A 21,511-nucleotide genomic window follows, 5' to 3' on the forward strand; every position below is an offset into this window, starting at 1 on the left:
GCAAAACATTGCATGTTGAAGGTTACTGGGTATCGCTAGCAAAAGCATTTGGAAACAAACTGGAGGAAACTTGACCATGAAGCATCACAATTCAGCTCAATGCTACTGACATTGATATTTATTTTTACATCTCTAATAAATAATTAATTAGAGATCAGGAGCAGGAACTGAGGCTAATTAGTTCACTCTCTCCCTTTCTAAAACCAACCAACTCAGCACTGTGTAGGGAATCCTGTCTGGGACTTTATTCTGTGTATCCAAGTTGCTGTACTTGCAGCATTAGTGAGTTGAAGTCATTTTTAAGAGAAAAAGTGTAAAGGGTTGGCTGTACAAAGGAAACGTAAAGCTTTATGTAAAAATATAAGAACAAGGAGCAGGAGTAGGTAATTCAGCCAGTCTGGCATTTAATACAATCATGGCTGATCTCATCTCAGCCTCAACTCCACTTTCCTACTACTCCCCATAACCTTTTAACCTGTTCCTAATTAAAAAACTATCTGTATCCTTCTCAAGTTGACCTGGCATTCACCACACCTGTAGGGTAGTGAATTTCATAGATTCATGATTCTTTGAGAGAAATAATTCCTCATTTCTGTTTTAAATCTGCCATACTTCCACCTAAAAACTATGGTCTCAGATTGTAGATTGCCCAACAAAAGGAAAAAATCCTTTCTGTTTCTACTTTGTCAATTCCCTTTACATGTTGTGTATCTCAATTAGATCGCTTCTCATTCTTCTAAGCTCTGAGAAGTATAGACATAAACTGCTCAACTCTCATCAAAAGAAAAGCCATTCATCTCTGGAATTAATCTAATGAACTCGTGAACTGCTTCTAATGCAATGACATCCTCCCTCAAGGAAGGGACTAAAACTGTATGCAGTGAGACTTTACATTTTACTTCCAGACACGGTCTCACCAATACTTTATACAGTTGCAAAAACACTTCCCTACCTTCGTACTCTATTCCTTTAGCAAAACAAACCAAAATTCTATTTGGCCTTCTTATTATCCGCTGCACTTTCATGTTAATTTTCTGTGATTCATATACAAGCTCATCCAGATGCCTCTGCACCTGAACAGTTGAAGTTCCTCTTCTTTTAGGTTATAAATTATCTTTATGTTCTTCCAAACAAGCTGGATAACCTCGCACCCTCCTTCGACTAACTGAACTGATCCTCTCTCTTAACAACTTCTCCTTCCAATCTTCCCACTTCCTCCAAACCAAAGGAGTAGCCATGGGCACCCGCATGGGCCGCAGCTATGCCTGCCTCTTCGTCGGATATGTGGAACAGTCCATCTTCCACAGCTACACTCACACCACCCCCCACCTTTTCCTCCGCTATATCGATGATTGTATTGGCACTACCTCGTGCTCCCACGAGGAGGTTGAACAGTTCATCCACTTTACTAACACTTTTCACCCCGACCTCAAATTTACCTGGACCATCTCAGACTCCTCCCTCCCCTTCCTAGACCTCTCCATTTCTATCTTGGGTGACCGACTCAACACAGACCTTTATACAAACCGACCGACTCTCACAGCTACCTAGCTTACACCTCCTCCCATCCTGCCCCCTGTAAAACCGCCATCCCATATTTCCAATTCCTCTGCCTCCACCGCATCAGCTCCCAGGAGGACCAATTCCACTACCGAACAACTCAAATGGCCTCCTTCTTCAAACACCGCAATTTCCCCTCTGACATGGTCGACGATGCTCTCCACCGCATCTCGTCCACTTCCTGCACCTCCGCCCTTGAACCCCGCCCCTCCAATCGCCACCGGGACAGAACCCCACTAGTTCTCACCTTCCACACCCATCATCCTCCGTCATTTCCGCCACTTCCAAACAGACCCCACCACCAGGGATGTATTTCCCTCTCCACCCCTATCAGCATTCAGGAGAGACCACTCCCTCCGCGACTCCCTTGTCAAGTCCACCCCCCCCCCCCCCCCCCGACCCAACCTCCACTCCCGGCACCTTCCCCTGCAACCGCAAGAAATGCAAAATTTGCACCCACACTCCCCCCCCCCCCCCCCCCCCCCCCCCCCCCCGCACGACCTCCCTCCAAGGCCCCAGTGGATCTTTCTATATCCGTCGCAAATTCACCTGCACCTCCACACACATCATTTACTGTATCCACTGCACCCGATGTGGTCTCCTCTACATTGGGGAAACAGGCCGCCTATTTGCGGAACATTTCAGGGAACACCTCTGAGACACCCGCACCAACCAACCCAACCGCCCCGTGGCTGAACACTTTAACTCCCCCTCCCAGTCCGCCAATGACATTCAGGTCCTTGGCCTCCTCCATCGCCAGACCCTGGCCACACGACGCCTGGAGGAAGAGCACCTCATCTTCCGCCGAGGAACCCTCCAACCACACGGGATGAATGTAGATTTCTCCAGCTTCCTCATTTCCCCTACCCCCACCTTATCTCAGTCCCAACCCTCGGATTCAGCACCACTCTCTTGACCTGCAATCATCTTCCCGACCTCTCCACCCCCACCCCATCTCCGGCCTATCACCCTCACCCTCACCTCCTTCCACCTATTGTATTCCCATCGCCCCTCCCCCAAATTCCCTCCCCCCCTACCTTTTATCTCAGCCCGCTTGGCACACAGCCTCATTCCTGAAGAAGGGCTTATGCCCGAAACGTCGATTCTCCTACTCCTCGGATGTGCCTGGCCTGCAGTGTTTTTCCAGCACCACATTTTTCAACTTTGGTACTCCAGCATCTGCAGTCCTCACTTTCTCCTAACCTCACACTTATACATGTTAAACCGTAGCTGCTGAATTTTGGACCATACACCTAACCTATCCATATTCATTTTTGAATTTCTTATTTTGTCATTGCTATTTAATATCCCACTTATTGTAGTGTCATCTGCATATTTAGCTATAGTACTTTTCAGTCCCAACAACCAAATCATTGATATAGATTGTAACTAATTTGGGCCCAAGCTCCGAACCCTGCTTTCTGTTTGTTAGCAATCCTCTATCCAAGCTAATATATATTACTCTAACCCATGTGATCCTACCTTATGAATTTATCTTTAGTACGGCACCTTATCGAATCCTTTTAGAAATCCAGATATTCAACATCCGCAGGACTCCAAATATCCACATTGTTTGTTAAATCTGTGAAGAACTCTAGTATAATTAATCAAACACAATTTACTCTTCAAAAAGCAGTGTTGACTCTTGATGGATTGCATTTTGACATTCTAAGTGTCCCCTCACTACTACTTTAATGATCCCCTCACTATCCAATGATAGATTTGAACTAACTGGTCTACAATTTCCTATTTACTTCCTTCCTAAAGGCATTACATTAGCATTTTCTTCCCAATACACTGGATCCTTAATAGGCCAGACTAAGTAAGGATGGCTGTTTCTTTCCCTAAAAAGGAGAGTAATGAATAGATGGGGTTTTCCAACAATCGGCAATGGTTTTATGGTTATCATTAGATGCCCACTTCATTGACAGAATGTGGGCATCGTTGGTGAGACTGTCATTTATTGCTCATCCCTAGTTGCCCAGTGGGTAGTTAAGAGTCAACCACAATGCCGTGGTTGACTCTACATCAAGTACAGAGGTCATATTTTGGAGTCGAGAGCAACCTTCGAAGATATTTGTGTTACCTGGACAATGGAGACTTGACCAGGGTGAAGGAGTGGAGACTGCATATATTTGATTGTGTTCCCTCGGTGTGCAATCTTCTGAAGAGTATTCTTCAGCCAATTCCAAATCTTGTGTAATGGTTTTTATATCTGTGGGATGTGAACATTTGGAACTGATGAGCAAATAGGATTCAAAGTAGTAATTGTCATCATCATATGTAATTAAGTCAGCATGAGTAATTGTGTGCACTTGACTGCATGGTATCTAACCCTATCACCACATATTTGGGAGATTCTTATTTATGTCTCCAGTAATTATTCACTCACCCTACCTTACTGATCTCTATTACTGTCTCCTCCACAGCCATCAGCAATGCTGATTCTTGCAGGGTGCTCCTGGTTCTTTTGTTCTCTCTGAAGTTTAACAGTTTATTCTATAAGGAGAAAAAACAGACTGCTCCAAGTGTGTGAAAAGGATGTATGGAGAGGATAAAATGTGAATATTTTGCTGTGTAACCATGGGAGAACAGGTGTGGAATGATACCAAGATGAAGGGGAGTGTCATTTAACATTTATTCGTTCCAATGAGGAAGTGAGAGGAATGAGTAGAGTTCAGTTCGAGGACATATAGCAACTGCTGATCTTGCCAGCAACACCCGCATCACACAGAATAGTTTAAAAAAAAACTACCCCACTCCACTCCCCACAGAGTCTTCAAGGCACCCTGGAGATAATGCAATGATTTGCCAGTACCATAATCCATGTAAAAATTAATTATAGTGAGTCAATCTCTATTTATGTTGCTGTATAATTGAGAATGATAACTTTTAAAATAAAATTTGAACTTCTAGTTAATAACTGAACAAATGACAGGCCAATATTTCATATTTTAAGCTATTTACTGCAACGAAAGACTCAAAAGATTGATTGACTATCAATAATAAATACATATACTATCTTTGTAGGAACCTTATGTTTTAAACAGAATACGTCTGTTTTAGCAGAACTGATAAAATACACTTCATAGAAATATGCAAATAGACATTCAACTCTTACAAAATCAGGTCAAAGTGATTCTTATTTGTTGAGGATAGACTTTTGTATTTTTCCACTCTCGGCATGTAATTTGTAACCCTGAACTGTTCTCATGATGTGTGTTATACTGGAGATTCATTCTCTCGTTCAAGCTGTGCAAGTCATCCAGCATAACTTTAGCTACTCACAAATTTGATCTTCACAATCCAAACATGAGCTTCCAGCTTCCAGCATGGTCAACCACAGGGACTTTTGACTACTGTGGATTGTTGTAAAAACCCACCTAGTTCACTAATGTCCTTGGTCGAGAACAGTACAGTACAGGAACAAGTCCTTCAGACTACCAAGAGTGCACTGACATATGATGCCATTCTAAACTAAAAACCCTTTGCATTTATTCCCTGAGTGTTCATATATCTGCCAAAATGCCTCTTAAACATTGCTATTGTATCCACTGTCTCAATCATCTTTGGCAGCGCAGGTTAGGCACTTGCCACCCTCTGTATAAAACAACTTGCCTCTCCCTTCTCCTTTACACTTTTCCCCTTTTACTTTAACCTATGACCTCGGCAATTGATATTTCTACCTGGGAAAAAGATTCCGACTATGAATTCTCTCCATGCCTCTCATAATGTTGTAAACCTCTATCAGGTCATCCCTCATCCTCCAGCGTTCAGTTGAAAACATCGGAGGGATGTTGTGAAAATTGCAAGTGTTCAATAAAGATTTACAAGGATGTTGCCAGGGTTGGAGGATTTGAGCAAAGGGAGAGGCTGAATAGGCTGGGGCTGTTTTCCCTGGAGCGCCAGAGGGTGGGGGGGGGGGGGGGGGAAGCCTTCATAGGGATTTGTAAAATCATCTTGATAGGGTAAACAGATAAGGTCTTTTCCATGGGGTGAGGGAGTCCAGAACGAGAGAGCATAGGTTTAGGGTGAGAGGGAAAAGATATAAAGGGGACATAAGGGGCAACTTTTTCATGCAGTGGATGGTGCATGTATGGAATGAGCTGCCAGAGGGTGTGGAGGGGGCTGGTGCAATTACAGCATTTAATAGGTATCTGGATGGGTATATGAATAGGAAGGGTTTAGAGGGGCATGGGACTAGCTCAGGTTTGGATATCTGGTCAGCATAGATGAATTAGACTGAAGGGTCTGTTTCCATGCTGTTATATCTCTCTGACTCTATATGCTTTCTTGACCACCTTATATACTTGTGTTGCCACTTTTAGGGAACTGTAGACCTGTAAACCTGGATCCCTCTGCATTGATGATACTAAGTATTCTGCCATTTACTGTGTACTTCCCTCCTGCATTAGAGCTTCCAAAATGCATCACCTAGCATTTGTCTGGATTAAACTCCATTTGCCACTTCTCTGCCCAAATCTCCAGCCTATCTATCTATATCCTGCTTTATCCTCTGGCAAACCTCAGTATCCAAAGCTCCCCCAATCTTTGTGTACTCAAAAAACATATTAATCAGGGCACTTCATTCTCCTCCAAATCATTTATGTGTATTACAAGCAAGAGGGATCCCAGCACTGATCCCTCAAAACACCACTGGTCACAGATTCCAGTCAGAAAAAAAATACCCTTCCACCACTACTCTCTGTCTTCAATGACTAAGCTAGTTCTGTATCCATCTTACCAGGATCCACGTGACTTCACCTTCTCCATCAGGCTGACATGAGGAATCTTACCAAATGCCTTGCTAAAATATATATCGACAACATCTACTACCCTGTCCTCATCAATCATCTTTGTTATTTCATCAAAAAAATCAATCAAGTTTTTGAGACATGACCTTCCTCTCTCAAAGCCATGCTGTCTATCACTCATAAATCCATATTTTTCCAAATGTGTGTAAATCCTATCCCTAAGAATCTTGTAAGAATTTCCCTCCAGTGATATTAGGCTCACCGACCTGTAATTTCCTGCCTTATCCTTGTTGCTGTCTGAAACAAAGGAACAATGTTGGCTAGTCTCCAGTGCTCTGGGACCTCTCCGGTGCCTAAAGACAAAAGTTTCATTCAAGGCCACTTCCTCACCTGCTTCCCTTAGTATTCTAGGATAAATCCCATCTGGTCCTAGGGATCTGTCTATCCTAATGCTTTTCAAAAGACCCAACAGCTCCTTTTTTTCCACATTGATATGCCTTAGAATATCAACATACCCCTCCCTAGACTTGCCATCCACCCATATCCTCTTTCGTGGATACCAACACAAAGTATTTGTGAAGGATCTCCCCCGCTTTCTCCGGCTCCATGCAGAAATTCCCTCCCTTGTCCTTGAGTAGACCTACTCTTAACCTAACTACCCTTTTGCTTAAATATGTGTAAAATGCCTTGGGATTTTCATTAATCCTATTTACTAAAGACATTTCATGAACCCTTTTAGCCCTCTTAAGTCCTTGTTTGAGTTCTTTCCTGCTATCTTTGTGTTCTTTGGGGGCTATATCTGTCTTAGTTTGCAAAACCTTATGTATGCTTCCTTTTTCATTTTGACTAAGCTCTCAATTTCTCTTGTCATCTGAGATTCCTGAATCTTGGAATCTTCATTTTTATAGGAACATGTTAGTACTGAACTTTAATCAACTGGCCTTTAGAAGATTTCTATATGCCAGATGTGGACTTATTCTCAAATAGCCACCCCCAACCTACATTCCCCAGTTCCTTATTAATATTGTGGTATAGCCTTCCCCCAATTTAGTGCTTCAACAGAAACTACACGCAATCTTATCCATAAGTAACTTAAAGCTGAAGAATTATGGTCTATGTTTCCGAATGCTCCCCACTGACACTTCACTTAGTCGGCTCATTGCCCAAACCATGTCTAGTATGGTCTTTTCCATAGTTGGGCTATTTACAAATTGTTTCAAAAAACCATCCTGGACACATCTAACAAACGCTCCCTCATCCGAGCCCCTGTCACTAAGGAAATCCCATTCAATAAAGGGGAATTAATATCACCCATCACAACAACCCCATTGTTTTCACATTTTCTATAATCTGTCTTCAGATCTGTTCACCTATCATTGCTGGTTGTTAGTATAATCCCATCAAATTCCTATTCCTAAACTCTATCCATATGGCCTCACTGGACGAACACTCCAGGGTGTCCTCCCTCACTACTGCTGTAATATTCTCCCTTATCAGTACATCCCTCTCTATCTTGCTTGAAGAAACTAAATACCAGAACGTTAAGCTGCCAGTCTTGTTTCTGTCTCAACCATGCCTCTGTAATAACTATAATATCGTAGTTATGTATATTAATTTGAGCTCTTCCCTGTCATATTCCTCATGTTAAAACAAATATACCTCAGATGGTCAGTCCTGCCATGTTCAGTAACCTCTCCCTGTCTATTCATCCTCTTAGTTGAGAGTGTGTTACTGAAAAGCACAACAGGTCAGGCAGCATTCTAGGAGCAGGAAAATCGATGTTTTAGGCCGAAGCTCTTCATCAGGAATTCCTGATGAAGGGCTTCGGCCTGAAATGTCGATTTTTCTGCTCAGATGCTGCCTGACCTGCTGTGTTTTTCCAGCAACACACTCTCAACCCTTATCTCCAGCATCTGCAGACGTCACTGTCTCCTATTCTTCCTCTTCGTCTTACTGGCCTCAGTCTCTGACTTCTCCTCAGTCATTTCACTTACTGACCAACTGCTCTGGTTCCCAACCCTCCCAAACCAGTTTAAACCCTCCTGAGTGGCACGAGCAAACCTCTCTGGCAGGATATTGGTGCCCCTCCCGTTTAGGTGCAACACGTCGTCTTGTGCAAGTCCCACCTACCCCAGAAAAGATCCCAATGATCGACTTATCTGAAGCCCTCTCTCCTAATTCATGTCTTCCTGTCTGTGTACAGCACAGGAAATAATCCTGAAATTACGAACCTAAAGGTCCTGCTTTTCAACTTCCTGCCTAACTCCCTGAACACCCTTTGCAGGACCTCATCTCTTTTTCTGCTCATTTTGTTTGCACCAATATAGACCACAACTGCTGCTAACCCTCCCTATTCCGAATGTCCTGTGCACACTCAGATATCTTTGACCCTGGCACCAGGGAGGCAGCACGCCATCCTGGAACACAGCAGCAGCAGCATAAATAGTTAAGGACAGTGTCAGACAGAGTGAACCTGGGGTGAACTGAAGGATAAATACCTGATGAGAAAAGTCAGTGAGAATGAACCTGGAGCTGAATCTAGGAGTAGAGCTCCGGAGGTGATGTCATGACTCAAAAAATGACCTAGGCTTGGCTGCTCAGGAACCAGGAGAAACCTGATGAAGAGCCCATGCTCGAAACAAAGACTGTCCTGCTCTTTGGATGCTGCCTGAGCAGCTGTTTTTCCAGCTTTCCAGCACTACACTTTTCGACTCTGATCAGGAACCAGGTTTGCAGACTGAGTGAGTAGTGTCTGGAGAGATAAGGTACTTACTACTTATAATTGTAGTCAGCTGGGAATAGATAGCGGGAGTGAGAGGCCTGCGTTTGGTGATAAGTGGGTAAGGTTGTATCATCAGTTCCCAGGTTACTGTCTGTAGTTGATAAGTTTAGTTTAGTCGATAAAGTTCAAAATGGCAGGAGAATTTGGCACAATGAAATGCTCCTCCTGCAACATGTGGGAAATCAGGGATGTTTCTAGTGTCCATGCTAACTACATATGTGGGAAATGAGTTCAGCTGCAGCTTCCGATTAGCTACATGAAGGGCCTGGAGCTGCAGATGGACTAACTATAGAGCATCCATGTGGCTGAGAATGCCATAGTATATTAAGCAAGCTGGTCACAAGACCAGTAAGGGTGACATAGACAAAGAGTTGGGTGAACACCAGGAAGACTATGAATTGGGGGGAAGACAGCATAGGAGTCTGTGAGGCTGACCCTTTTCAAACAGGCACACCATTTTGGATGACATCTCAGGGAGCAGTAGCATCAGCCAGATCAATGGCATCATGACTAGTACTGTTTTACAGCAGGGAGGATCGAAATGTAGGTGTGCAGTAGCGAATAGGGACTCTATAGTCAGGGGCACAGATTGACATTTCTCTAATCACAAGCAAGAATCTAGGAGTAGAGCTCTGGAGGTGATGTCATGACGCAAAATGTGACCTAGGCTTGGCTGCTCAGGAACCAACTACAGTGAAACCTTGATTATCCGATCGAGATGAGCAGGGCATATTTTATTCGGATAACTGATTGTTCAGATAATTGATCAGGGTTCCAGCGGTGATGGCAATAGCAGGAACAGAGTCCCATGGTGGCAGCAGTAGCAGGAACATTTCTGTCCTAGGCTACTGCAGTGTTCAGGAAAGCCAGCTGTAAGCTGGAGGAGCAGCACCTCGTTTACTGCTCAGACACTTTACAACCTTCAGAGCTCAATAATGAGTTCCAAAACTTCCGAGAATAAACATTGTCCTCCATTTTGATTGCACTGTGTCTTGATTCATGGGTTTGCTCTCAGTAGAGTTGACATCTTTATTTAATTTATACCCACCATTAACACCTATCCTACATCTCTATCATTCCTCTAAAACTGTTCGCGTTCCCTTTGCCCTGCTGAGTCTTTCCACTTCCTATTCTAATTTCTGATCCCCAGAAGGACTTTGCTTTTGTTATTTATTCATATCTGTACTGCCCGCTTGCATATTATTCAGTTTACTGAAATAAGGGCAGTACAGTGACAAAAGTGGTTAGTATTGCTGCCACACAGCACCAAAAACCCAGGTTTGATTCCAGCCTTGGGTAACTGTGTGGAGTTTGTATGTTCTCCCCATGTCTGTGTGGGTTTCCTTCAGGTGCTCTGGTTTCATCCCACATTGCAACTTTCTGCAGGTTAGGTGGATTGGCCATGCTAGATTAGTTTCGATAGATAGATGGGTTAACTACAGTTAGATGGGTTAACTACAGGTTAGATGGGTTAACTATGGCAAATGTGGGGTTACAGGGATAGGGTTGGTGGAGACTTGATGGGGCAAATGGCCTCTATCTGCACTGTAGGGATTCTGTCATTAACTTACGTTATGTGTCTTTCAAATCTCCTGTACTTCCAAGTCTGTTTGATGGGAACTAATTTTTAGTAAATATTTAAAAATTTGACCACTTGAAATCATAGATGTACTTTATAGACCTCTCAGTCAGAACAAACTTTCTCCTCCAATCTTCACCCCTGCGTCCATTTCCCTTTTCAAGTATCTTTTGTGGCTATAAATGTAAGAAATGTCTCAGCATATTAAATATATAACCCATCTAAATTCATCTAGAGAGTGAAATAAATTTGGCATGTAAATGGGGTATTTAGTAAATTCTGTGTCTTGAGCATATTATTCCAACAGTGTCATGAACTCTGTCCTACATAGTAAACTAAGAAGTCGACTGGAAAATCAAATATTTTTAAATGCCCTTGTTGGTCCTTTGGTCCTAATCTACATGCAGGAAGTCTAGAATTTATTTTGTGTCAATAAAGCAGTAAGTGCCTGAGGCGATGGAGCATGTATTTTGTCCACAGGGGAAAAAGTTTTCATCTGCTGTATAACAGCTTCAGATTTCCTGAATATAGATTCATCTGAGTGACTTTCAAGAATGGACAGGCATTTTCTTCATTGACATTATCTAAAATGAACATTAAAAATGTTGGAATTGGATCAGATCTTTCCATCAAAACATTTTGATCTCATTTGGAATTATGAAAACAACTGAGGCACTGCTTTCCTGGCTCTTGCTGTTAAAGTATCTATTTGAGACGGCTCTGGGAATCCCTAATGGACTCAACCTGTAAACCTCTTTTGGTTCGTCCCGGAGATCGTACTCTGTGGTAGTCTGGAATATAAAACTCTTACGGTTTAGTTTAAATTATTACCTTTATTTACCAATGGCATCAATGTTACACTATACTATAGATACCCACAAGCCAGGCTTGAGCTAAGGTTCTAGAATCATTAGCAGAGTAGCAGCACCAGCTCTCACCCCTAAGAGCTCTCTCAGGCTACTCTCCTTATTGCTACAAACAAGCTGTCTTTCTACAGAATTTGGTATTAAAATTACAAAACCACCACATGTCCTTAACCAGATAAGCAGCAAAAAAATGGCAAAAGTTTGTAGAGGAACAGAAACCAATTGCCAGGTCTGAGTATGTTTGACTAATTAAACTGCATGCACATCAAAGTGGGAAACCTCGATCCAGCCAGGCCAAATGGACAATTGCTTTGGCTCGATAACCTTCCCTTTTAACAGTACATCATAACGAGGGACTAGTCTAAACTATGTGGAAAAGGTCATGAGGTAACCTCACTCAGCTAATATGCCCAGTATTATTGTCTTAGAAAATGGCTTTTTCTTTTAAAATCATCTTAGATTCCCAGAATGCAAATTAAATTCACAACATACCTGAATCTTGAGCTCCAGGGAACAACACACAAACATCCAATCCATGACAAGCCAGTGTTGACTCAAATCAGACCATAAAGAGTTAACCTTTCCACCAGCTTCCGTCCTCTCTCTTGCTTTTTCTCTCTCGAACTCTCTCGAACTCTTCGGTCAGTGAATGGAATTTACAGAAAAATATTTTCTCTCTCTCACTTTCACATGAACATCTTCCAACTTTCTTACTATGTCAGTTTCAGCCTTCATGTTTTCCTAGCTTGTATGGGTAATGAGACAGTCACCTTCCAGAACAGTCAAGATGAGGGAGCTGAGTTTCATAAATTCAAATCTGCTCAGTGTGGTATACATGAGAATGTATCAGGATTGTTCTATTACGAGCAAATTCCACTTAGCTTATTAAATTACAAGTTATTTTCCTATTGAGAATGAGTTTTGACCAGAGTCTTCAATATAAACCAGAAATTTAGTTATCCAACATCCAACTGTGAAATTTGCACGCCCCCCCCCCCAGCCCCCAGGGTGAGAACAAAGTACTGCCACATATTCCACAAGTGAACAAATGTTATCACCTTATTTACACCGATCCATTGACGCTAAGAACAGATGTCCCCAATTCCTTTGAACAAATGGGTGCCCCCCCTTCATGGTCAAGCACTTTCCTGCATCTCCTTAGCAGATGTGAAAGGCTACCAGCTTTCTCATTGCCTCTTGAAACCAAAAGGAGAGGTTTACTAAGAACACTCATGAAAGTAGCTTAACATTGAGGTCACTGTGGAGAAATTGCAGATTTCAACTGTCCTTTACATTAGCAAGCCACTGTCTACTCTCAAGTAGCTACTAGAATAGATGAAAATATATGGATTAATGAGCATATTGATGTTAATATTACAGAAACATGGCTTTTAACAGGTGAATGCATTCAAACATTAATATTTCAAAAGTTTGCACTTTATAGTTTACTGAAATGTTATTTTAAGATAATGTAACATAAATGGAGTACATAAACTAAAATTTTTGATAGAAACAAATTTTTAGCTGATTTTATGCCTCATTTGACATTTTTCTTTTTGATCTATGAGCAAATTCTTTGAAGGTGGAATATTAGCTGCTTTGAGAAAAAATACCATTTAAAAAAAAATCAACCTGTCACTTTTCTACTAGCTCTCCACAATTTAGCCCTTTTCACGAGCATTAGTAGTTCTGCACTGCATTGGCTTTGTGCTCTAGTAATTTACCCAAATTATACTTTGGGTAGAAGCTTTGAACAAATTTTGAGAAAAGGAATCTTTGCAAAAATGAAGAATCAGTTTACAACTGATGAATTGTATCCGTGAAATTGCTGTTCCTGAGCATGTTGACTGTGAAGAGGTTGTTTCTTAGTTCAAATGAGGCAAAAAAATATGATTAGAGACTATGTTTTCTGTCAAATGTCAGATGTGCTGTTTTGGAATGCTGAAATTATGTAGAAAACAGGGAATATGGTGGATCCAGTGACAAATATAAGCGTCAACAAAAAAAATGCAATTTATCCGGTAAAGGTAAATTAGTATCTAATTAAAACTCTGCTGTTAGGATCAGAAATAAATTGCTCAGGAAATTACTAGGAGAATATTGATTTGATAAAGCTGAAATTAAATAGCTTTGTACTGCTACAGAAAAACAATTGATGAACAAGCTTTGTCCTGACGGGTAAATTGGACACAATAATTGAGAATTTCTTAATGGAAAGTTATCAAGGCTGTGGATCATCTTAACTCAATTAGGATAATGGTATTCTTAAATGTTGGTGGAAAGCATCCCCACATGATGCATTTTCCATTGTGGTTTGTTATACAAAATGAGAAAACAATTGTGACCGAATTTAATAATATGAGCATAGGTTGGTAAGTGAAAACCTTTTATGGCTTCAGTGGTAGAATGTTAATACCTGGACCACAGTTTATCACATATTACCCTACAGATCTTGCTACCATGCTGAATAAATTGTAATGTAAAATTGCTTTTAACTGAATACTCTGGGGACTGGAACTTGTGTGGTACACCTTCAGAGTTCTTGCCCACTCTGCAGCCTTGGACTACATTGCAAATGTTGTATTGTCCCATGAAGTCGGTGTAGTCCAGGAGAAAAAGTATTAACTAGGTACAGGTGTGACTGTTTCAATACTGTTTAGTTATGTGCACAGAGTTTTTAGAAACTGCCTTATATGAAGTGCAGGTAAACATCCTTTGCAGGTAGAATTATTAAATGAATGTCTGTACCCCCTCCCACCTCACTCAGTATATAACTTTGCAGTTTTTATCTCCCACAGAAGTTTAATATTTGACCATGAATTTGGGACACATTTTGTAGGGAATTTTATGGTAGTGGTGTGATTATTTGAGTAATTGATAAGAATGCTGATGTCCAGTGAGTTGTGCCAGATGTGTCTATGTCCGGAACACATTTGGATGCTGCATATCTTTAGGCATGCCATCTGCTTAGAACTTAGATTTATTCATTTGCCCTGGAACTGTTAACTTTCACTAGCGAGTCTGACCCCAATCATACTTCACGCAAGTTTCCATTGTGCTATTTCCATTGTAGAAGCAAAAGAATCAGTGGGGTAGGTCAGCAAAGTACATGAGGGTGGCAGAATACCTAACTTTCACTTTAGTCAACACCGACAACTATTAATTAATGGTATAGCTTTGATTTTTCACTGCTGTTCCTTGATGCTCCCCTCTGGGACAGGAGGAGGAGGCTTTACCTATCAGCTGTCTCTGTTTCAGGATATTTTTCGAGCTCTTGGATGATTTAAATATTGGAGCAAATGTCTCATCTTTTGTTGTGAATGTAGCTTCTGTGCTGAGTGCAAAATAGCTCTGAGCAATTACACAGGCCCTCACAACAAACAATTCTCTGCTTGCTCAATCACTATTACACTGCTGATTCTCTCAGCCTACCAGGCATCCTGACTATTCCAAAGAATAATCATGTCAGGGCTTAATACATTACATTGGTTCCTTCTCCACAGATGCTACTAGACCCGCTAAGTTTCTTCTGCATTTTCAGTCTTTGATCTTGACTGGTCAGTGTTTTAAAATGCATGTTATGAAAAATATGTTGACAAATATATTTAATAACTTGCATCTCATTTTACACATGTACGGATCCTTGTATTGTCTGTTACTGAGAGAAAGAAATGGGTAATTGTTCCTCAATTCACTCAGAATTTCCTGGAAAATTGATAGATGAATGGAACATTCACATCTTCAAAACAGCTTTATATATTTCTGCTTTTGATAAAATCAAATTTGTAATATTTAAATAGGAGCTTCAAGAATATTTTTTGTCAAAATTGCATTTTGGATGTTTTGTTTGCTGTATTTTAATTGTATTACCTAGTTCCCAACATGTTCAATCATATGTTACCTCTACATTAAATTTCGAATATAATGCAGAATTGGTTGGTGCACAGTTTCTAATGTAAATATGAATTGAAATAATATGAAAATATAAATGTTTATTATGCTAAATGACCCGAAACACACATCGGGCAAAAGATAAAGAAAGATCCCTTAAGGGATTCACCTTGGGAGTAAAACACTTTCAGCCAATAATGGCTCTTGAAAGGGAATAAAATGATAAGGTGTGGAGTGTTCTTCATGGAAGGAATGGCTGACAAAATCTGGTATTGTGATACATAGACAGTTTAGTAAACACGCCAGTTGTCTCTGGCACCTTGGCAGATGTTACTTGCTCAGGCAACACATCACTAAGAAGCCTTTCAGTCACTCTCCAAAAGCTCATTCAAATTTCAAACTGGATTCAAAACAAGGGTATTAATAAACAAAAAAAATCTTAGCAATCTATTCTTGAAAGAATGAATGATTTTATTGTCACATGTATTTCACAGAAATATACAGTAAAATACAGTGAAAAGCTTCCACTGTCACCATAATTCCAGTGCCATTTTGAATAGTTAATCAGAAGAAAAAAATAAACTCCAAATGCCTGCTAAACACTTGATAAAAGGGAGCCATAATGAAGAGTCAGCTGACCTCTCGGAAGCTAGTCCAACAATTAGTTGAAACCAGTCATTTAAAATGTTCCAATGAGCCTTTTCATTGATGCTTTTTCAAAAATGAATCCACATGTCTCCACAGAACTTCAAATAAATTATTTTATTCCATAATACTCGAATCCTCAAAAATATTAATCTAAAGCCTTCATAACACTTCCATCCTTGAAGAAAATGAAATACCATTTTCAAATATATTTCCACAAATGTGATCGCAATATGATAGAATTTTAGATTATGTTTGAAAGTGAGGTCATTCAATCTGAAGCAAGGTGTTAAATTTGAATAAGGGGAATTATGAAAGGATGAGGCACAATTTGGCTGAGCGGGGAATGGGAAAATACATTAAAAAGTGTGACTATACATAGGCAATGGATAGTTATTAAAGAATTATTAAATGGCCTGCAGTAATTGTTTGTGTATATATATCCTTCGAGTAATAAAAACTTTAAAAAACAGTCAGTAAACAGTGGCTGACAAAGAGTGTTAAGGATTATATGAGATTAAAAGGAAAGGTTTATAAAGTGGCCAGAAAATGTAATAACTCAGAGGACTGGAAGTTTTTGGGATATAACAAAGAAGGACAAGAAACTGATGAAGAAACGAAGATTAGAATATAAATGCAATCTAACAAAAAAAACATAAAAATGGATCACATGTAACATCAGCCACAATTGTATTAAATGCTGGAGCAGGCTCAATGAGTTGAATGGCATATGCCTGTTCCTGTTCCTTAAATAGTATAGACAGATTTAAAATATTTCCACAAATAAAGTCCTTCAATTCCTTGTTCATTCTAATAACTTGAATCTCTAATTCTTGGAAAATATCTTGCATTTTGTCCAGTGAAAATAAATATTTCTATCAAGAAATTAAGATGCTGGTATCACTCATTCTAATTCACACTTTACATATAATCTATGCAGTTACTTCTGATAACTTATGCTACTTAGATAATTTAAACAAAATTATGTGTTTAACAATACACCAGTAATTATGGTGTTTCTTCCACCAGTTTGAACAACTTTAAGTGATAAGAATGTAATAGCAAATTAGTTTAGTAAACATGATTTCTCCTTTAGAAATCCATGCTGATGCTTCCTAATTAACCCATCTTTTCATGTGACTCCTGATCGTATTCTGAATAATTGCTTTTCCAAAGGTTACCCCACTATTTGATTCATCACTGTCTGGAGAGTGACTGGGGTGTTTTGTAGCCCAAATAGCATCACTCAACTTTGGAACAGTCAGGTTGGTGAGACAAAGGCCAATATCCTTTTGGCTGCAGGTATTAAAGGAATTTGCCAGTATTCCTTTAACAAATCTATTTTGGAAAGAAATATGGCATTGCCAACCCTATTAATCCAAATGAAGATTTGGATCTGAATCTGCTTTTGTAAATGCATTGATCTTTCTTTTGTCTGTGCAGAATGTGATTGAACCATCAGGTTTGCTTTTAATGGCACGGCATAGTGTTTAAGAGAAAGCAGGTTATACTAGGATTGCGCAAAATGTTGGTTAGGCCTCATCTAGAATATTGTGTGCAGTTCTGGAATCCGCATTGTAGGAGACATATAATAACACTGGGGAAGATGCAGAGATTTATCAGAATGTTGCCTATGTTGGAGAGTTTTAATTATGAAGAGAGATTAGATAGACTGGAGTTGTTTTCCTTGAAGTAGGGACGAAGGGGAGGACATGATTGAGTTATAGAAAATTGAGAGGCATTGTTAAGGTAGCTAGGAAGGAACATTTCCCTTTGGTGCAGGGATCCATGACCAGGGGTATAGATCTAAAGTAAAGGGCTGGAGGATTAGAGGGGATGTGAGGAATTTTCCTTTCTTACCACTATCTGGGTAAATCTGGCTACAACTATACTAGAGGCAAAAAATATTGAGAACATTTAAGTATTTAGATGACAAAACACTTGCAAGTCTATGGGCCAAGTGCTCAAAAATTGAAGATTAGAATAGTTAGGTGCTTGTTATTGACCAGTGCAGACTTGATGGGCCAGGAGACCTTTATCTTGGCTGCCAACTTATGTGTCTTGATGACAATCTGACGTGTATGGCACATTTTACAAAACTGCACCACATTAGTGTGAAGATCTGGCTGGTAAAATTGATAACTTATACATGGTTGGATCTTCCAGATTTCCTCACTGTCAACATCCTGGAAGTTATCATTGACCAGGAACTCAACCAGACCCACAATACAAACACAGTGGCAACAAGAGCAGGTCAGTGGCTAGGAACACTGCGGTGAGTAACTCACCTCCTGACTTCACTCTCCATCATCTACAAGTCAGGAGTGTGATGGAATATTCCCCACTTGCCTGGAAGATTGCAGCTTCAACAACATTCAAGAAGCTTGCTATCATCCAGGACACAGCAGTCCAATTAATTGGTCCTACATCACAAGTATCCATTCCATTCCACCACCGATGCACAGAAGCAGCAGTGTATACTATCTATAAGATGCACTGCAGAAGTTCACCAAAGACTCTTAGATAGCATCTTTTAAACCCATGACCACTTACACACAGAAGGCCAAGGGCAGCAGGTACATGGGTACACCACCATCTGCAAGTTCCCCTGCAAGCCACTCACCATCCTTACTTGGAAGTATGTCACCATTCCTTCACTGTCCCTGGGTCAAAATCCCAGAATTCCGTCCCGAAGGTCATTGTGCGTCAACCCACATCAGGTGGACTGCAATGTTTCAAGAAGGCAGCTCACCACCATCTTCTCAAGAGCAACTAGGGATGGAGTAGAAATACTGGCCAGCCAGCAATACTCCCATCCCACAAAGAATTTGTTAGAAGTCCTGCCCTCATGTGGCTATCCTTAATATTTTATGATGATATTTGGCTGGTACTACTATTTGGTAACTGCCGTCCACTCTTTGCCTCAGGCATGAGAAGATCTCTACTTCCTCATTAGAATCCCATTTTCAACACAGTAGCAATCCAGAAATCCCTTTGCTTCAGCTTCAGTTGGAGCCAATTGTGCTACTTTCTGGAACTCTGAATTGCTTTGATCAGAGATGCTTTATTGAATATTTCCTTCAGATTATCCAAATTACCAAAGCAAGTTTCAGCTAGCCAAATATCTACGCGTGGTGTCAATTTTATCTCTGATTGTGAACTTGTTTAGCCTTGCTTAAGTTGCCACATGTGAAGGAAAACTTCTGTCACCTATTTCCTGTAATTGCTTAATTTCCTTGACCTCACTTGGTCTTTCAGTGACCACGTGAGAAAGTGAATTTCACTCTGGCCAAATTAATCCCTGGAAATCGGTCAGTTCTATCTATGGGTAAACTGTAGATATCCACAACAGTTTCAGTCACAGACGTTAGATCACATTTCAGGCGCTACCAACCAAAGATATTGTGAAATACACCCTGCCAATGCCACTTTCCAAAACCTCAACATCCAATGCTATTTAGAGGAAAAGTTACGCCTTGCCCCAGAAAAGGAATTATGAGTGATTATTATATCCTTCAGTGTAATTACAAGTTTACCAGTGACATTTGAGGAGCAAAGGAGGTGCTTTTTCCTTTTGACAAGAACGCCCTGTAATTCTTTGGTATCTTGTTTGCCTCTCCTGCATACATAGCAGTGTTTGTATTTGGCCCTCAGCAGTAGTAGTACGCTCAGTCAGGCCTGCTTTCTTTCCATTGACTTTGTGTACCCAGCAACATCCAGCATTCTACACAGTGGTGTCCCACCTTTTTGGATGTGCAAATACTTTAGCATTCGGGGATGACTTTTGACTGAGGTGGAGATTCCATGATGTTCCAGCTGTCCTTTCTCATGCCCAGCTATGTGCCTTTCTATCACTCTGTCACTCTCTAGCCTCGAGTAGATAGGGTATGGAAAGCATTGTCGGCAAGTGTAGTGGCGGCAGCTCCTGTTGAGGTATTTTGGAGGTCATTGGATAAATATTTAAATAGAAACAATATTCAGGAATTTGTGGAAAAAGCAAGGGATTAACAGGAATTTGAAATACTCAGGGAGCGAGTGTAGAGATTATGGGCCAAATACCATCCTCCTTCACTGTAACAATTCTGTGATTCTCTGAGTGTGATAGTAGAAGTGTTTGAATATGTGGATCAGCTGCCTATCTTGCTGTTGCAAGCTTCTGGTTCTCTATGCATACTATTACTAATGGGGAAGAAAATTTTGAAATCCTTTTCAGAGAATTATTTCCCTAATGATGTCACATGTCGCCTCCAACGTTACCACTTGCTTCAAATGGTGAAAATTATTTTGCTGAATTCTTCCAAATGATCTACAAATCTGCCAGGGATCAACCTGCATGCACCAAGAATAGCCATTTTTGCCACCTTGTAATCTAGAGAAGCCTCCTCAGAAAGCAACACAAAAACCTCACAAGCGTTATTACCTCACAACCTGTTTTGCATGAGCAATGGCCATTTTGATTTGGTTATCTTTTTGAAAAAGTGGAAAACGGAAGTCCCTTGGAATCTGAGGCATTCTCCTTTTTCTGTTCCAGCTTTCAAAGTCAATATTCCTTTTTTTTCACTTATTTCTCCTGCCTTACTACTACTTCCCCTTATTCCTCTAATGAAATTTCATTTTCTGTAAACCATAAATTTCCCATCTTCAGAAAATGTTGGCAGCTGCCAAAACTATTTTGGTTTAAATATCCACTAGAAACCTGGTGCCTTTCCTTTCATCCATTTCCAAACATCATTACCTCACTTCCAGTTATATGTTACCAGTGTTAGGTATCCCTCTGCAAGTCCTAATGTTATTATGATCAAAATAGGAGAGTGCACTGTCTTTCTATAGGCTCACAACATAAATATAATGGTCTTATACCATTATATTGGACCAAGTTGGAAATTGTATTCTTTTACAATATTAGACTTCAACTGAAAAGATCTATCAAACAGGTTTATTTTATAATAAATCAAGAACTTTAGATTTGTTAACCAAAGGTGCAGAATTCCACAAAGGTACAGAATTTGTTATGCCTTTAAATAACCCAAAAGACACACACTCATTAAAGACAGAAAGAGGATTTTCCCCCTGCAGAGATTCAATTTGGAGGGTTTGGGGGTTGGGGGGAGACAAATAATTATGGCTCATAATGGTTAGTTCTTCAGAGAACCAAAACAATAAGGTGTGAAATATTCAAGTGACTAATCACCTGGCATTCTGGAACAAGTCACTATACGCAGCAGTTGTTTCTGGAGTCTTGCTAGACACAACTTGGTCATGAAACAAAGCAAGGAGAAATCTTTCAGTTGCCCTTCAAGAGCACAGTAACTGGATTCACACCAAAGGTGCTTCAGAAACAGGAAAGCTGAGCTGAATAGTTTATTCTTCGCCAGGCCTCCCTCAACTGAAAACCAAACCAAACTCCGACTGCCTGTTCAGTCACAATAACTGT

General features: G+C 40.5%; 1 protein-coding gene across 4 annotated transcripts in view; it reads left to right on the forward strand.

The window, feature by feature from the left end:
* LOC122549028 (RNA-binding Raly-like protein) overlaps positions 1 to 21,511 on the forward strand; it is a 913,629-nt gene that overhangs the window by 95,858 nt on the left and 796,260 nt on the right. The window contains exon 1 of one of the 4 annotated variants that reach the window (XM_087986497.1): positions 18,256 to 18,330. The exons of 2 other annotated variants lie outside the window; for them this stretch is intronic. The gene's annotated coding sequence lies outside the window, so the exon portion shown is untranslated. Of the gene's footprint in view, positions 1 to 18,255; positions 18,331 to 21,511 lie in introns of those variants that run through there. One more of the 4 variants, XM_043688162.2, reaches the window with a different exon arrangement.

The sequence above is a fragment of the Chiloscyllium plagiosum genome, unplaced genomic scaffold (assembly GCF_037043375.1).
Source record: "Chiloscyllium plagiosum isolate Xiang-an unplaced genomic scaffold, Cpla_swu_hap1 HiC_scaffold_4, whole genome shotgun sequence".
NCBI classification, from domain to species: Eukaryota; Metazoa; Chordata; class Chondrichthyes; order Orectolobiformes; family Hemiscylliidae; genus Chiloscyllium; species Chiloscyllium plagiosum.